This window comes from Aquarana catesbeiana, linkage group LG02, assembly GCF_042186555.1.
Source record: "Aquarana catesbeiana isolate 2022-GZ linkage group LG02, ASM4218655v1, whole genome shotgun sequence".
NCBI lineage: Eukaryota > Metazoa > Chordata > Amphibia > Anura > Ranidae > Aquarana > Aquarana catesbeiana.
The window spans coordinates 725,899,271-725,915,507 of NC_133325.1; the positions used below are offsets into that span (position 1 = coordinate 725,899,271).

Consider the following 16,237-nt stretch of genomic DNA (forward strand, 5'->3'; position numbering starts at 1 on the left):
CGAGGGCTGCGTTGTGACTTATATAGGCGGAGACCCCGCCCCCTTTTGATGTCACAGTCCCTGGGCATGCTGGGACTGTGACGTTTTAGGGGGCGTGGTCAACATCACCCAGTGACCACGCCCCCTAAAACGTCACAGTCCCAGCATGCCCAGGGACTGTGACATCAAAAGGGGGCGGGGGTCTCCACCTATATAAGTCACAACGCAGCCCTCGGAGAGCAGTCCAGCAGGAGAGAGCGTCGTGTCAACATCTGGGGAAGAGAAGCCCAGAAGCCCAGAAGCCCAGAAGCCCAGAAGTCCGGACCTCTGCTGGCAAGAGAGCTACTTGAAGACAGCAGAGGAGCCGGCCGAAGAACAGGAACACCGGGAGAAGAGAGCGGAGAAGAACCAACCGGACGCCGGGAGAAGATGAAGCGGAGGGACCCCCGAAGCCGGAAGAAGACCCCCGAAGCCGGAGGAAGATCCCCCCCCCGGAGCTGTTTAATAAAATATTTTAAAAACCTGTGTAGTGTGTTTTATTACTTACACTTTTTTCCTAGGTAAATGGGTAGGGGTACCATGTACCCCATACTCATTTACATAGGGTGGGGGGCCGGGATCTGGGGGCCCCCTTAATAAAGGGGGCTCCCAGATTCCGATAAGCCCCCGCCCGCAGACCCCGACAACCAACGGCCAGGGTTGTCGGGAAGAGGCCCTTGTCCTCATCAACATGGGGACAAGGTGCTTTGGGGGGGGCGCAGGGCGCCCCCCTCCCCCAAAGCACCCACCCCCCATGTTGAGGGCATGCGGCCTGGTACGGTTCAGGAGGGGGGGGGGCGCTCGCTCGTCCCCACCCCCTTTCCTGACCGGCCAGGCTGCGTGCTCGGATCGGGGTCTGGTATGGATTTTAGGGGGACCCCACGCCGTTTTTTCGGCGTAGCGGGGTTCCCCTTTATAATCCATACCAGACCTAAGGGCCTGGTATGCCCCGCGCTCGCCGCAATAGGAAGATTTGTTTTTCCTATTGCAGCGAGCGCGAGATGCAATACCATCCCCTCGTGTCGTATTTGGTCTGTCGGACCAGCCTACACACGAGCGGGCTTTCCGTCGGACCAGCACACACACGAGCGGACTTTCCGCCCGAAACTGAGTCCGACGGAAAGATTTAAAACATGTTTAAAATCTAGGTCCGGCGGGCTTTTGGGAAGAAGTCCGCCGGAAAAGTCCGCCGCCGCCCACACACGGGCGGATTGTCCGGCACACTCTGGTCCGCCGGACCAAGTATGCCGGAAAGTCCGACCGTGTGTACGCGGCATAAGACTGTCAAACACTGCTGGAAATTGCTACGTCTGCTGTGATGTTCTTGTTCCTACTCCAGTGTTTTGGCATAAGCAGAATCTTTGCCCAACTGCATGTACAGAGCCCAGGAAACATTTTTATCACAACATTTTCTTATATTTAATTGTATGGCAGGTATTCTCATTATATATGTTTGAAAATAAGTCTTGTAATTCTTAGCAAGGTTAAACAATAGGAAAAGTGAATATCATATATTCATAAATGCTTGACCTTGAAAGCAGTACAGTATAGTGTGACTGCATCCAGTGTTTCCTATCTAGAATATCATGGAATCCAAGACAGTGCTGACAGATGTATTGGGTTTTAACTTTCAAATACAAGAACAGAGGAAAAGCATTTCCTTACCTCATGTTTCCTGAAATGCTTAAAAGACAACATTTGTGTTTTTCTTAGCTCCTTGAGGCTTCATTGGGGCTTTTCTGAAAAAGTCATCACATTCTTGTTGTTTGTTCCATTCAGAGACATAGATATTTCAGAACATCTTATTATGGGTTTGTATATTTGATGGCCACAAACATGAGTAGATGTAAGGTATGACTGGTTTAGAAAAGATATATATTTTCCATATGACGCTGGAAGCCAATAATATATAATTTTTGATTGGTTGCTTGAAGTTTCTACACTTGGCTGAATATTATTATTGTTTGTGCTGTCATTCAATGAGGCACATAGCTAGACTATGGGTAGCATTAATAGAATACATTTAGATTTTTTGTTTGAGTTTCTAGTAAACATGTCACAGCCTCAACAAAATAAAGTAAGCAATTATTATAAAAATAGCATACGCAAAAAAAATGCATTTTAAATATCACCAGAACCAAAGATATAGGCAGCAGAAATTACAGGTGAATCTAAAAAAAACTGAATATCATCAAGTTAATTTATTTCAGTGATTCAATTCCAAAAGTGAAACTCATATATTATATAGATTCATTAAACACAGAGTGATATATTTCAAGCATTTCTTTCTTTGAATTTTTTATGATTATGGCTTACAGCTAGTGAAAACCCGAAATTCAGTATCTCAGAAAATTTGAATATTACATAAGACTAATAAAAAAAGGATTTTTAATACAGAAATGTTGGCTTAATTAAAAGTATGTCCATGTACAGTATAGTATGCACTCAATGCTTGGTCGGGGCTCCTTAAATGCGACGTGGCATGGAGGCGATTAGCCTGTGGCACTGCTGAGGTGTTATGGAAGCCCAGGTTGCTTTGATAGTGGCCTTCAGCTCATCTGCACTGTTGGGTCTGGCATCTCTCATCTTCCTCTTGACAATTACCCACAGATTTTCTATGGAGTTTAGGTCAGGCAAGTTTGCTGGCCAATCAAGCACAGTGATACCATGATCATTAAACCAGGTATTGGTACTTTTGTCAGTTTGGGCAGATGCCAAGTCCTGCTGGAAAATTAAATCAGCATCCCCATAAAGCTGGTCAGCAGAGGTGTTATTCCAAAGTCAGTGCAGCCCTCTACTAATAAATTCTAGAGCAAAGCCACATTCATCAAAATTAAAAGAAAGAAATGTTTGAAACATATCACTATGTGTGTAATAAATCTATATAATATATGAGTTTCACTTTTTAAATTGAATTACTGAAATAAATTCACTTTTTTGATGATATTCTAATTTTTTTAGATGCACTTGTATGTGCAAAACTTGACTTTAGTTTGCACATACCCCCTTCTGCTTCTTGAGCATCCTCTTTGATCAGTGAGGCCACCACTCAGATTTGGAAAAGGGTAGAAGGTAGCCAGGTCAAGCTGTTCCTCTGTCAAGTCATCTCCTTGAATCTAAAATGAACCACAATTCTAAATAATAAATTGCTTTAAGTCACATAACACATTGCATTAAATTGAAAAATATTGAGTATATCAAGCTTTTCAATATGCATTTTAAGTGTTTATTTTCCTTTCATTGTGCTATTTCTTTTTCTTTCCATTTCATGCACTTTCCATGCAAGGGGACCTTTGTGTATTTTCTGTACTGCTGCAATATTAATGAGATCCTGGTCTCCTTCCATACCACCTTAAATACCAGGTGTTGGCTGGTGTTTACAGGCTACTGTCACCGTGACATGTGGTATGTTGTGGTGCCATTCATTTAGAATGGAACCTTAAAAAAAAAAAAAAAATACACACCACCCAACCACCAGGCTTTTTGTGCACTGCACAGAATTACGACTCCTCTGCTGGATAACCTTAGTTCAAGTAGTTGCTCAGTTTAACCAAATTGAAGGTCGACGAGTCATGGAAGGAGGTACAGTAAGTAAGGACTTTTTCCCATAGTTTTTAATGGAAAACTGTCATTATTGGGGGGGGGATATTTTCCTCTATGGACACAGGTTCTGTAAACTGGAAAATTTTGTCTCATGATATGTATAAATAAAAATGCTATTTTTTTTTTTTTTTTTTTTACAAATGAGTCTTGTGGCATGTTTATGTTTAAACATGCACAAGCTGGCATAAAACTTTATTTATGACTTCTCAATAATAATAAAGTTTACCCTTTTACCCTACTAGTATGCCAACTGTGAACATGTTCATGTAAATGTAAGGAGTGTGATTGCAGTAATAATACATTAAGAACATGAGTAATGGAAAGGAAAGACCTTCTGTAAATAAAAGACAGATTTGTTTATAACAAATGTATCTTTGGCTTAACTGGAATGAGAAATGGAATTTATTTCCTGCATTAACATTAACGAAAGTGCATGCATTGTGTATGTGTGCAAAAAAATGCTACTGAATGTATGGGGGGCAATATAAACACACAAAGCTTTAATTGGGGCACTTCACACTCCACAGTACCTCATCACATCACTGTATATTTGTGTGATCTTGTGAGCTGGACTGGAGATGAGACGAAGCCGTGGTATTTACAACATTGTAGTATACTGTGTAGGCCTTCGCTCATTCGATATGATACTGTCAATTTTGCAGATTGAGGCTTAGCAGCTCACAGGAGATAATATCAGCCCTTTAATAATACCAGACATACTAGTCCTTCTGTGAAATCCTAGAGGGGCTCAACAATTAGTGGAGTCCTGACTAGTGCTCCTTATTGCACTTTTGTGATCATCTTTTACACACACATATTGTCATCAAAGAAGAGACACATGGGACTGCATCTCAGTACTTGGCCCAGGTCACCTCTACCTATCAACTCTAAAGTGTCTCTCTAATAGTATGCTTTCTTCAGGACAATTTCTCTCCAATGGTAGGCTTTTTCCACATGGCATGCTCTCACTTTCAACAAGACAAGCTTTCCTGCATTTCTCTCCATATGGCAAGATCTTTCCATGTAATATGTCTCCTGAGCCACCTATCTCCACATGACAGATGACAGTCTCGTTCAAGGATTCTATCTTTTGACATGGGAGGCTTTTTCTAATATTGTTTCTCTTTCACCAAGGTGAACATTCCAAGACAGTCAACTTACGCATGGCAGGTTCTTTTTCATGTACACTCTGTACAGGGATGTCTAGTTCCATATCATAGTCTCTTTTTAAGGGCTCTCTATATTTTCATGACAAGGTCTGTCTAATGCAGTCTCTCCCTTTCATGAAAGTTAACTTTCTAGGATAGTATTTCTCCAGGGCTGTCTATTAACACATGGCAGGTTCTATAAGGGACCCTCTCTTTCCATGTGGCAGTCCACTAGTGTAGTCTTTCTCTACATGCCAGACATTTTTCATGGGTGTTCACCTGCAGTGCCTCAGATCGGTTCCTATCCACAATGCATACCTTCTAAGAAAGCCTCACTATTCCCTGTTTTGAGTCTAGTTTGTCTCCAGGGTTGTCTTTCCCCAAAGAAATCTATCTTCAGGGCTGTCATTCTGCAAAATAGTATCTCTCCATATGACAACCTTTTTCCAAAGCAGAAGATTTCCAGTGGTCAAGTCAATATTTCCTCTTCTTCAAGTATGTGCTGTAATACAAGAAAGAATCTAGTATATGTACAGTATATTTTACTCTAAGCCATGTATAACACTTTGCAATAGAAAAAGTTTGGAATACAGTATGAGGAAACATGCCACAAACATGCCCTCCTCATTTCTATCCTATATGTATGTTTATTTGCATATTTTTGTATTTACAGTATATTGATTTGCTGCTAGCACCATATATGCAGCATTACAAAAGCAAGAAATACTCTCCAAATATACAATAGATATAAATGTTGCACAATTGTTAATCAACAAAAGAAACTGTGCCCTGTGTTGAGTGTGGTGTAAAGAAGTATGTTAAAATTAAATAATGCAAACATTTCAATACAAAGATATGAGTAAGCATAACCATTATGGTTATACACACATATAGAAACTCAAGCTCAACTCTATTTAGATGATGCCTAACAATTTAAAATACCTGGAATCAGTTAGTGGTTTGGAGGTAAGAGTGGGAATTATTTGCTCGCTTTCATGTGAGTATTTCTTTGTGTTGATGGCTCGCTTTTTACATCTGAGTAAAAGTGTTGACAACAGTGAGAAGGAAAGGGGGATATCAGCAAGATCTCCTTTTAATCTCTATAACCTGAATAGGAGCTTAAAGTGCAGGGTTTGATGAGATCCTGTACTAAAACTAAAGCTAGGCTTGCAATTTCAGTTATCTCAAGAAGGGGTATCAGTGTCAATAACATTGCTGTGTCCAATTTAACAAAGATGTGTTCATTATACTAAGGGAGTGAAACATTTTCTCCAAACTTTCTGATTTACTTATTATGATGGTAAAATGTACAAAGCATGGCATCCCATGGCAACCCTTTTTGCCAATTTGTATAGAACAAACTCAACTTAGATTTTTTTGGTGTCAATTGTTGCATTTTGGATTTGGATTTTGCACTTCTGTAAGGATATTTTTAATTTACCTTCACTCACCCCAGCTACCTATTACAACATCCTATTAGTCACTGAGACCAGCCAACCTGTTAACAGACTATGAGGGAGTTGTAGTAGGGGATGGGCCTATAGGCTCTGCCTAGTAGTTTCTGATATTTCCCTCTACATCACCTTGAGCCAGTGTGTGCACTTACTGGAGGACTTAGGAATGAGCGAATCTGCTTGGTTTTGGCTCATGAACAGTTTCACAAATCTTTCTTGAAGCTCGAAGTCTGTCTGTCAGAAATGCTACAGAAATCTATGGGAGGTTTGGAGTTTGGGAGGCGGGGGTGGGGCTGGGGGGAGTGGCTTGGTAAATCTTGTGTTTAATTTTTGGATGTTTTGAGGGCTAATAAGCAAACAAAAGGCATGGGAAACTAGGTACTGTCATGGGTTGCATATACCAATGACAAAATTAAAAATAATAAAATGAAACCGCATCTCTCCTTTCACACAATTGTTAGCCCTCCCCTCCAACACACAGAAGGTAGCTAGGCAATCCATTCCTTCAAATTAATGACTCTCCTGTGACTTAGCTGATCAGGGCAAAGGCTAGATACTGCATTATTGGTTGTTTTTCTGGTGGTGGACATAGGTTTGAGATTTGAAAACATCACCAATACTGGCTTGTAGCTAATGGTACTTAGGGTAGCATAGTTGGGGAATGGCAGCACCCAGCTAAACTATTTACATTTTTTTTTATCAGCTCTTTACATTATAGACTTGGCCCTAAGACTGCAATGGATGTATTACCATTAGTAAGGTGACTATTCTGGTAAACAGACCCTGGATTTTCTTCTATCGTTGTTACTTATTCTGAGATGCATCATAGTGCTGCCCCCACTCTTATGTACAGTGCTGGTATATGTGAAATTCTTTCCCATCCACTGAAGCTCAAGTATGCCCAACATCACCCCTCTATGGCTGAAATTCCACATTTTCAATTCCAGCTGTAAAAGCAGGTGAAAAAAGTGATGGGAGATTCGATTTGATAGGTGCCCGGACATCACAGGAGGATGACATGCAGCTTCCACTATGAACACCCATCAGTAAATGTTTTATTCCAACTTAGGAGACTGCAGTAGATTTCATGGCTTGCCAGGAAGTTCATTTGAAATGGGTATTTAGGATAAGTTTAAGGGCCGTTCCCACATGTGACAAATTTGGGTAGTTCCTATGTGTGCCACTTTCACAATATGTTGTTCTGGTTGTGACATATTCAAAAAGAATTACCACTAGTTCGTAAATAATGAAACTGGAGGTAATTAAAGCTGAACTCCAGGAAAACTAAAATGTAACACTTTCAGTGGGGCTGTGCCCATACTGCAAGGGTTAAATGCTCATTTAGGTTTAGGGGATTTGTAAAATCATTTACCCAATGCTTTGCTCCTTCTCCCCTGCAGTGGTATAGTGGTCTGAGGCCCTTTGACATCATCAAGACCAATGCCGGGGAGCACAGACTTTTGAAGGAGCAGAGGATCGGGTGAGTAAAATGCGTTAAGTCTCTCCTAGACACTTAATGAGCAGCTAACCCTTGCAGTGTGAGTGCAGCTCCACTGCAAGAGAGGAACTTTAGATTTACTGCAGTTGGACTTCGAGACCAACTCTATGTTGGCCTACAGAAACAGGCCAGTGTTCAGAGAGGGTACACTGTGTAGTAAAAAGCAGGACATGTTTGCATTGAGAAGCTTCTAATTTTCAGCTTCCAGCTCAGAACTCGCTGGTTGCTAGGATGCCAGTGATCGCCAGCATCCTAGCAACCAAAGACACAACCCGAGATGCATTCATATACTGGCTGGATGATTCCCTGGGTGACAGCTATATTTAAAGCAAGGGGCCAGGGATGTTGGCTTTACATTTGGCTGTTGGCTGGGGGGCCGGTGATGGATCATTGGTTGCCGGGACGTTGTCGGATGCACAACCAACAACGTCCTAGGAACCAATGACACTGTGCAGCTCGGGGTTGAATTTTCACTGAGGATAGAGTGTCCAGTGTGCATAGTGCTGCACCACTACGATGTGATAAATTAATTTACCTCTTTTCGACAGGAACATGAATCTGTCGCAGGCACCAAAATTTGTGGTGTGGAGGCACAACACAATTCTAAGGAGTGTCTCTACAGCACTCTTCTTATGAAATCCAGGGATTATTCCTTGAAAACTTTCCTTCACAATACAAAATATATTTCATTCATTCGTAAACCAATACATCTTTCCTGGTGCTGTTAACTATTAAACATTACTTTTTCTTCTAAATGCTTTAAACTTCCAACCTTCTTTTCTCCAACATTCCATAAATCTATCAACATCTCCATGAAGTATTTTATCACATTCCTCTGGCCTTCCCACCTTTTCACATCAGAACATGACAGATTCTATAACATACTGCTCGGTCTCTGCCTTTACTTTGTTTAAACCTTTGATGTACAGAGAGGTTTTTATGCTCCCGAGTCCTGCACTACTCTTCTGCCTCTACATATTTGAGTTCCCGTTACAAGGCTATATAAACTTTATACAGAACTGATAGCTTACAGTAATGTGTTCTGTACGATACTGTAAAGGTAAAGTTAAACTCTACGTCTGACAAACTTGATGTCATTGAGCATAACGGTGAAATAAACTTGCAAAAAGGTAGTCATTTACTGTGCAGTTGTGTTTGTAGAGGCTCTTAAAGCATAATGTAAACCCAAGAACAAAAATGTGATATATAGCAGATTACTGGTCCTTAGATGTAGTGGTTGCATTCGTTTTCTTGTTTTTGTTTTTTTTTTATTCTTACTAGGCCTCATTCACATGGACATACTGCAGTGTACACCCATGTGAGGGCTATGTTTACCTGCTTGGGGATGCACAGGCAGTCCCATTCATATTACCTGGGACACGGAGGCTGCATGGATGCAACTGCTCCCAATTTGCCATCCTTGCGGGTGCACATGTATGGCCCTGAATGCAGACAGTATACAATGGGACTGCCTGCACAGGGATGCACGGAACACCTGCCAGTGACAAACTTCCTGTTCTAGGGGCACCCAAAGACAGGAAGTGTTAGTAGTGGACATGTGTGATTTGTTTTGTTACGAATAAAAATTCAGATAACATTTTTATTATTCGAAGATTCGGATGTATCCAAATCTCTGAATCACAACACTTATAAATTTCAATGAATCCAAAATAAACTATAACGAAAAAACAAATTTATTTGTATTCATCGTTTTCATTTGATTGACATGTTGTGATAGTTTGGGCCTTTTGTTAATGTTTGAAGCCTCTGAAATACAGTAACATAACAACATAATGAATGAACGGAAAAAAAAACAAATTTTTCCACTGTGCACATAAGTAGTTAGGAGTACAGAACATGCTTTAACCACCCCCCACCCCCTTTTTTCTATATAACATAGGGAAAGGTACAGAGCACTGTAAGTTAAAACTCATAGGATTTCTGGCAGGACTAACAAGTCATTTTTGGCATATGGCTATTTCCTATAAGATAACAGAATAAGCTGCCTGAAGCATACAAACTTATACTGAGACCAAGAAACAACTGTTTTAAAGCTTGTATTCTATGAGGCTTATGCCCTGTACACATGATTAGATTTTCCAGCAACAAAACCGTGGATTTTTGTCCGAAGAATGTTGGCTTAAACTTGTCTTGCATACACACGGTCACACAAATGTTAGCCAAAAGTTCAGAACGTGAGAACGCGGTGACGTACAAGACGTACGACAAGCCGAGAAAAAGGAAGTTCAATAGCCAGTGCGGCTCCTTCTGCTTGATTCTGAGCATGCGTGAACTTTTGTGCGACGGACTTGTGTAAACACGATCGGACTTTCCGACAACAGCGTTTTGTTGGCGGAAAATTTGAGAACCTGCTAGCCAACATTTGTGTGCGGACTTTCCGACAACAAGCTCACATCGAACATTTCCCATCGTAAAATCCAACCATGTGTACACGGCTTAAAGGCTCGGTTCACATGGGTGTGATGCGAGAAACCCTGCAAATACAGTGGGGGTTCCTGCATAGCACCAGAGTCGCATGCAAGTCCACACTGCCTTATGTGAACCACTGGGAGTGTCGATACAAAGTTAATACCACCCCCAGATCAGTTCGCATATCTTAGAGCAACCTGTCAATTCGGACAGGAATTGGATCGCATGGGTGTGAACATCCATGCGATCCAATTCTGGTGCAAACCAAAAAAAGGGTTGTGCACAGCAGTACGGTGCGAATCACATGCAATGACGCACAGCTCACCAATGTGAACCCAGCCTCAGTCCACATGGGTGTTCAGGGGGCGGTAAAAAGAAGTGATTGATTCACGTTTTTGCCACTGGGCATGGTGGCCACACAAGTCTTCATACATTGCTACGGCCATGATGCTTAGCTTTGCTGTGCAGTAATTTTAACTCATCTTGATGAGTTCAACAGGCTGCAACATCAAACTTTCCCATTAAAGTCAACGGGACCACTCTGAAACTGCTCACCAAAAGTGGCTACAGAAGTTTCAATGTGGTATTTCAATGTAAAATCCCCTTTAGGATAAAAAAAAAAACGGAGGACCATAGTGTTTTTTCATTTAACACATTGAGCACAACAAAATAAACATTCCCAATAAACTATTTGTTAAGATTCTTACCCCGGCACTTGCAGTTCGCAAGCTTCAATGCTGCGGGCTCCTGTTCTCTCAGTGCTGAATGCCTGTAAACCAGCTCCAAACTGCCTCTGAGGAAGAAATCTACCATGGATCTCTATTCAGAAGGTCAGTAGGGCCTGCTGCCATTGTAAATGAACACTAATAAACATATTACACCATCAGAAGCCTCTGTTCTCTTTCATGAGCATTGAACACATACAGATATATGATGGTACAAGAACGTGTTGATTTGTCATTAAGAAGTCCATCAATACATCGTTCAATACCATAGAGCAGTAGTATCCAAACTGTGGCCCTTTGTTTGCTTTTATCTGGCCCTCGGGGCACTTTTCCTCCCACTGACACCAACAATGGGGTATAATTCCTGTTACTGACATCAACAACAAGGCACTGTTTCTCACATTGACACCAATGATGGAGCACTATTCCTCCCATGAACACCAATGACAGGGCACTTTTCCTCCCACTAATACCAATGATGGGACACAATTTTTCCACTGACACCAACAATGAGGCACTATTCCTCCCACTGACACCAACGATGGGGCAATGTTCCTTTCACTGACACCAACGTTGGGGCAATGTTTCTCTCACTGACACCAACGATGGGGCAATGTTCCTCCCACTGACCCCAGTAATTGACTATTCCTCCCCCTAATGCCAAAGATGCACTGTTTACTCCCACTGTCACCAAGACAATTTCTACTCCCAGTAGTCACAATCTGGCCCCCTCAAGTCTGAAGTACAGTAAACTGGCCCTTTGTTTAGAGTGTTTGGAGACCCCTGCCATAGAGGGAAGCAAGATTAATTCTACGCAGAGGGTATTTTCAAGTGTTTTTTAACCTCTTCCTGGCCGCCGACTGCCGTCAAATGATGGCTGGGTGGCGCAGCTCTCGTTCTGGGTGGACATCATATGACAGACCTCCAGAACGACCACTCTCGCATGCCCCCAGGGGCATGCAATGCGGCGATTGCTGCCGCACCATGTTGCTAGGACACGGCACGACCCTGATCTGTGTAATGAGCCGTGGCTCTTTAACCATGTGATCAGCTGTGTCCAATCACAGCCGGTCACATGTAAACACGGAGATGCCGGTAATCGGCGCTCCTCGCCTCACACTGACAGAGTGTGAGGAAAGGAGAGCCGAACAGCAGCATCTCCTCACAGAGGACATCTAGGGATGAAATCAGGGCACTGATCATCAGTGCCCTGATTACAATTAAGTGCCAGCAATGCCACTGCCAGCAATCAGTGACCACAATTGGCACCAATCTGTGCCCACAAGTGCCAGCAATCAGTGGCCATCAGTGATGCCAGTCAGCGCTGGCTATCAGAGCTGCCCATCAATGCCCATCAATGCCCATCACTGGTGCCCATCAATGCTCATCGCTGCTGCCTATCAATGCCACCCATCAATGCCCATCTGTGCCCACCAGTGCCACCTATATGTGCCCACTAGTGCTGCCTATCTGTACCCACCAGTGCCGCCTATCTGTGCCCAGTGCCCACCAGTGCCACTCATCAGTGCCGCCTATCAGTGCTCATCAGTGCCACATATCAGTGCCACCTATCAGTGCCCATAAGTGCAGCATATTTGTGTCTCCTCATCAGTGCCACCTAATCAGTGCCCATAAGTGCCGCCTCATCAGTGCCCATCAGTGCCACCTCATCAGTGCCTATCAGTGCTGCCTCATCAGCGCCTATCAGTGCTGCCTCATCAGCGCCCATCAGTGAAGGAGAAAAATTACTTATTTACGAAACTAAGAAAAACTTTTTTTTTTTCAAAATTTTCGGTCTTTTTTTTTTAGGAAAAAATAAAAAACCAAGGAGCACTGATTGGCTTGTGCTGCCTGTGACTAATCTCAGCACAGCTGGCGTGGTGCATGCCCCCTACCAGGAAGTGCTGGATCATGTACTAGATATGTGATCTGGAATAGGAGAGCCACTCTGCCGCTGTACTCCTATGTGAGGCGGTTGCCAAGCCGTTAATATGGTGAGCAGTTCCTTTTCCCCCTTTTTTTTTGAGCATTCTAGTGGCCGACGACTATAGAAACTGGCTTCTGGGTAGGATTGCCACCTGTCCAGGATTCACGCGGACAGTTTCGTTTTTTTAATCATTTGTCCCGATTTCAGTCCACCTGAAACCTGGACACATTATTCAGACCAGGCTGTGGCTCTCCAAGCAACCGAGATAGTCATACACAAATCTGTTGCCTCTGCAGGTGGCTGTTTGGGGGCAGGTTTGACATCACTGAAGGGTGGGGTGATGATGTGAGCAAGAGCAATTTGGCCACACCCACTGGCGCGCTCTGTGCACCAAGTTACTCCCCTCCTTGGGGCACCCAAATGTTTCCCAGGTCTTTTATAATCCTATAGTGTTTACTGCAAAATAAAATAAAAAATTGCCCTGTGCCACAAAAGTGTTCGAGTATGGCTTGAAGAAAAGGTGGCAACCCTACTTCTGGGGTCCGGGGATTCAGCACCTGCAGCAGAATAGTTGTCTACATATTTTCAGGTTAACTGACCACCACCAGACACTTGTGAATAATAATATTCTAATCTAATCATTATTTACTCGTGTCTGGAGTAGCAGACTTTCTAAATACAACCCCAGACATGTCCACTTTAACATAACATATACAAAAAAGGACGGAGAGCATTTCTTTTCAGTATGAACCCTGGAGGTTTTTCACAGCAGGAAGTGCTGTGTGGGTGAATACAGTACAAGTCATGACATTTTGTGGGATATTTACCCCAAGGAACCTGAACAGAACATTAAAGAAATCTGAATCCATTCTTCTTTTCTTTTTCTTAAAATATATGAAAGTCAACACAGCAGCTTTAAGCAAGAATGTGCTGAGATTAAGGCTGGGATGTTGCATGTCTTTTAAGATTGATTCTGCTGGCACCAACAGAGAAAAAGGGATTGATCTGTACAAGCATTTGCTGAAGTCATGCAGGTCTTATTTTCTTTTGTAGCTTGGTGAATTTCCTAAACTGGAGCTAAAGGATGTCTTTGTACCTTTGGGTTAAAAAAAAAAGAGTGGATATCTCTCTGAAAACTTTCCTTTCTGTTAAAGGAGAATTACCGTATATACTCGGTAATTTTTCAGCACATTTTTTAGGCTGAAACCCCCCCCTTATACTCGAGTGAGCGTGCCCATCTGCAGCTGTACCTGTGATAACTAAAACAGCGGGTGTCTACCGTGTATCATGCAGTCTGTGCGGCCGTCCATTGTAACAAAGCCCAGCCTCCTCCTCGTCCGTGATAGAGGAACACTGATACAATGCTGGGAAGCTGTATCAGTGTTCCGTCTATCACGGACGAGGAGGAGGCGGGGCTTTGTTACAATGGACAGCCGCCGAACAGACTGCATGACACAGCGGGAGACACCCACTGTTTTAGTTATCAAAGGTACAGCTGCAGATGGGCATGACACAGCGGGAGACACCTGTTGTATTAGTTATCACAGGTACAGCTGCAGATGGGTACAGTGAGGCTGCAGATGGGTACAATGAGGCTTCAAATGGGCACAGAGATGCTGCAAATGGGCACAGTGAGACTGCAGATGGGCACAGTGAGGCTGCAGATGGACACAATGACACTGCAGATGGGCACAGTGAGGTTTCCAATGGGCACTGGTGATACAGGTGGGCACAGTGAGGCTGCAAATGGGCACAGTGAAGCTGCAAATGGGCACAGTGAGGCTGCAGATGAGCACAGTGAGGCTGCAGATGGGCATTGTTTACCCAGTAGCTGCTGCATTTCCCATCCTAGGCTTATACTCGAGTCAATAAGTTTTCCAAGTTTTTTGTTGTAAAATTAGGTGCCTCGGCTTATATTGGGGTCGGCCTATACTCGAGTTTATACGGTAATACAAGATATATAATTTATGTAGAGGTGTGCATTGGGTTAATTAAAGAAATTCTAGGTGGACTTTTTTGTGTCATTTTGTGTGGACTTAAGGTCCATACTTGACAGTATAGGAGGGGTGTATTTTTTTTTAAAAATTGCATAGGAATTTGCTCAGTGAAAGTGCATGTACATTAATTCTGTGTGAACAGGGCAAAAAACAAATGTTATTAGGCCATTTCCTGTGCACGCTGAATGTTTTTAATTGATTTAAAATGGTAAATAGAGCATTTGACCCCTAGATGGCACTAAGTATCATAACTATTTCCTAAGATACTTAGCACCATCTTGTGGCCAAATGCATTATTTTGTAGTTTAAATCCATTCAAAACATTTAATCAACACAAGAAATAGCCTAATAACATTTCCTAAGATATTTAGCACCATCTTGTGTCCAAATGCATTATTTTCTAGGTTAAATTCATGCAAAACATTTAACCAGCACAAGAAATAGCCTAATAACATGTATTCTTTGCCCCATTTACACACAACTAGTGTACATGCTCTTTTAATGGGTGAATTGTTATGAAAATGTTTTATAAATACATGTCTAAGTGACAAGCTACAATTTTCTTGGAAAGGTTGTATTACAAATGAATCCCAGGGAAATAGCTAAATACAATTGGAATACATTTACTGTATGTGGATGTTCTCACCTAGGATTTGTCATTCTGTTATTACAGTCTTGGAGAGTTCAGGCACCACTCAGATGGTACAGGTGTCCGATCTTAGACTTTCAAGAAGGGTACACTGCATTTAAGCAACACAGGTCCTGCCAAGCCTCTGATTGGACAGCAAAGTAGTACAAGCACACGGATGAGATCATCACTCTGCTCCCCCCTTCTGTAAGCATGCTTATAGACAGCACTAAACAATGAGCTGCACCAGTTATTCTGACTGTCATTTTGTTAGAAAAACAGCTGGTCATGTGACAAGGCTCATTTAATCTCAGAGGTGATGCTATTTCCATCGGTTTTGTCTACTTATTGTATATTGATTCTCTTTCCTTCTACTCAAATAAAATAATAAATAATAATAATAAAATAACGTTGGGGAATTTTGAACTCAAAAGCTAAATTTCAGGCTTTAAAGCTAAATTTCAGACAAGCAGCTAAGTACACAAATGGACTACATATTGCATATGCAAATGGTCTTACCTGCCAAAGGATTTGTAATTCTGTGCAAACAGGCACCCCTGCCAGACAGCACAGCCAGATCCTCAATTGCAGTAGCAGCCCAGCACAATCAAGAACACGTCAAGTCAAAGCATAGCACCAGGCTGCCGAATGGACAATGAAATAAAGGTAGCATGCTGAAGAGTCACCCAGCTTCTTTTTCTGCTCTCTCATGCGCTCAGGATCTTCAGCATATGCACATGTACACGCAAGCAGATCCTGATTGGCTCATAATGCTGCCCCAGTCTATATCAGTGTCAGCACTGCTGATA

The 16,237-nt window shown here is 42.5% G+C and overlaps 1 protein-coding gene across 3 annotated transcripts in view; it reads left to right on the top strand.

Moving 5' to 3' along the window:
• The window catches only part of ROBO1 (roundabout guidance receptor 1), a 1,646,584-nt gene that overhangs the window by 1,016,162 nt on the left and 614,185 nt on the right, over positions 1-16,237 (top strand). The gene's annotated exons all lie outside the window — the stretch shown is intronic.